This window comes from Aplysia californica, unplaced genomic scaffold, assembly GCF_000002075.1.
Source record: "Aplysia californica isolate F4 #8 unplaced genomic scaffold, AplCal3.0 scaffold00275, whole genome shotgun sequence".
In the NCBI taxonomy this organism is placed as follows: Eukaryota; Metazoa; Mollusca; class Gastropoda; order Aplysiida; family Aplysiidae; genus Aplysia; species Aplysia californica.
This window is the reverse complement of record NW_004797545.1, coordinates 106,830-110,233: the sequence shown is the minus strand read 5'-3', so window position 1 is coordinate 110,233 and position 3,404 is coordinate 106,830.

Here is a 3,404-nt window from a genome sequence, read left to right as displayed (position 1 = left end):
CAGAGATATGGACATAACATGAAATTTCGCCCTTTTCTTTGTTTAAAAACAGTCGAAGTATGAGTATTAACATTGTACCATGCTTTTTCATCATTGTTAGCGATTCAAAAGAAAAAAAAAAAGTAGCCTACCAAGCTCTTTAGAATAAATGCCTGTCGCCCTATATCAAAACTATTATATTATTAACAAAATCATTCAATTTGTTCAATTTGACATTCTTGGTGGAAATTTCCTCAAATCAGCCAAACTATAGGACAACGTGCATGCATGCATATTTCAAAATGCTGCTGCTGCTGCTGCTGTTGCTGCTGCTAATGATGATGATGGTAATGATAGTGATGATGATGATAGTTATGATAAAAAGATTATGATGATACCAGTGGTGGTGAAGATAATGGTAATTTGAAAAAAAAGAAGTGAACTAATATTATTTGAATTAATCTTTATACTCATAACAACATTCAATTAAAAAATACTAAAACACCTACCACAACAAGAAGACAACGTGATGAGACACAAAACACTATCATGCAAAGTGATGAAAATTTGTGCAAAATGCAATGAAATGGTAATGATAATAATAAATAAAAATCATTGTGGCAAACAAACAAATTAATGATCAAAACAATTGTGCTGTACAGTATCAGATCAGTTCACGAAGCGGAAGAAGCATCATGAGCCAAAACAAAATAAAACGAAACAAAACAAATAAAAACAAAAAGGTAAGCTCCAATCCATTAAGCTACTGGGAAGTTTATATTGACTCTGCGAGATTCTCAGCCTGCGATCTTCTTACTTTTCTCTTCTCTTCTCTTCTCTCACACAAGGACGGCTACTCTACCCCAGACGTTGTTCTTGTTCAAGGGAGGTTATTCCTAGTGAAAGTCGTATGCCATGATAAATAAGAAATAGAATAATGTAGTACTCTTTTCTTACTTGATTAAATGACTCTTTAATTGATAGTTTGAAGGACAGGGTTGGGATTTGGGAAGCTGCCATGTCGATAGACATTGAGTCTGTTTTCTTTGCAGCTTTCTAAATATCTCTAGAGGCCAATGAGAACAAAAGGGGAAGGGGGAAGCAGGGTGGGAGAAAGTTGGGAGAAAAGGGTGGGGGATAGAGGGAAAAAGGGGTGAGGGTGGGTGGAAAGTGGGAGGAAGTAGAAAACACAGTAGGGAGAGGATATTGGGTTGTTGAAAAAAGGTAGGCGGGAATAGGGGTACATAGGGTCAACGCTGTATGCAGGAGATTGGTTGCAATGTAAAAGCTCTTTGAAGACTTGTTCTTTTTTGACCGAAGCCATAGACTAGAGAATCCTAAAGTTTCCAATTTTCATGTTAATCAAAAGCAAAGAGAGGGAACTGAATAAACAACAGGATTGTATGTACGTTAGTTTAGCCAAATTTTAAAACCTTATCTTTTTGAAAAATTAAAAGAAGACAAACTGAAAATCATTAAGGCAGCCCTGGTTAACTTGAATAAATCTCTAAATATAACTTGAAAGAAAAAAGAAAACATTTACCAGGACTGGTGCGTTGGTAAACACAAGTTCTTTCCTTTTGGTACGAATGCAGTGCGATGTGCAAAGTATATATATAGGATAAGTCACTGAGTGCATGTTGGTGCTGGCTAAATGAAACGGTTAGTTCAGTATGTGGGTTAAGGTGCGTATCGAAATGTGAAGGAACCTTTGTGTACATCTGTAGTTCAGGAATGAATTTGTACTCTCTTTCTTACACATATATGTACTTAATAATAATAATATATCAGCCTCCGTAGTGAATTGCATTTAGCTCTATATTTCAGCATGATATTAGTATAAAATAGATATAGAAAACATTTTGTGTGTAGGATAAAATCTTTAACAAAAACTTTTGTAATGTAACTGCAGGTCTGTTAATTACACAACACCCACACATATAGCGTTCATGAATCTGTTTTCATAAACACCCCAATGACTATGACGGTGATTGTTACTATAACATTGTAGCACCAATGGGTATAGGCACTTACTGATCTATGATGAGAAAAACAGAGTTGTTAGAAAATCTGATAGCTATGCTTCTGTTACTCATTGCAGTTGTGGAGAGCGTTACAGTAGGTAATAATAGTACATGTATAATGTAAAAGAAATAGCAGTTATAAAGCTGTTAACCTTCCATTTGTTAGGTTAGATTAATTTTTTAAATGTTGATACTCAAACGAATATGTAGTATATCTCATGGAGGCTGTGTTGCCAACAACAGCAAGGGTGGCTGATGGGCACAGTGATGTGATTTGCTTTTTCTGTCACTGTTAATATTTGTCCTTTGTTACCTTCCATCATTTTATGTTTGTTACTCTCTTGTAATTCCCATCTTTGGGTGTTATATGACCTAATGATTTATATATTCTATGATTCAAATTAAATCTTATATCGAAAGACAGCGCTCCATCTGGGAGCAAGATAATATGATGGAAGCTGGTCTTGAGTTCTTTAAGTGCCAGATCATGGTTTGTCATTCAGCTCTAATGCTCGCAAAACCATTCATCATCCTGTTTTTTCTTGTCACCCATTTGCTCAGATTCTCAAAGTAAGTTATTCTTGGTCTGCATCTTTTTCCTTCTTTTCTTCAGTGACTACAAAACCTCCTTTTTGAGCGTTATAACACTTGAAGTCTGATACCTAACATATATGAACAGGGTTATTCTGCTAAGTTCTGAGAGCAAGATGTTCAAGTCCTTGATTCAAGTACCCTGGGAACTTTATAAATTTGTCTCATCCTACTTGATAAATTCGGTTGCTTTCGTTACTTAAAGAAAGAGTTTGATAAGTGGACTATCAACACTGACTGGAAGCCAAAATGGCAATAATAACATTTAACTGTCATATGTATTTTAAATTGTGATAAAAGTAAATTATGCGCCTATCAATAGCAGCTTAGAAAATGTTACCATAGACAACGCACAGTTTGAAAGTTTAACAGTTAACTTTCCGTTTGAAAAAAAAAGCTACATCTTTAACAAAACTCTCAATAATCAATACAATATGATGAACGCTTCCACTCTTCATGAATATGGCGAGTCGCCGAACTGTAGAAGTATAATATGTATCAGTGTAGCCTCACTCCCAAACTTATACAAGGGTAATTAACTTTCTAAATAGAGTGAGATAAACCGTCAGATGGTTAGGTACTAGGTTAGATTGTTCACTACTGACTAAGAAAAACGTGGTATTTAAATTCCCCTCCATTATTTACAGCATCAGTACTGCATACAAGTTTTCTAGTTTTGGAAAATGAGGATGAGTTTAGGGATTAGGAAGTCTGGGGATGAGATTAGGGGTAAAACAAAGTGGGCAGAGCGGGGCAGGTTGGAGATTGCACTGACAAGAATATTATATTGCTGGTGGAACGGTAGGGGGG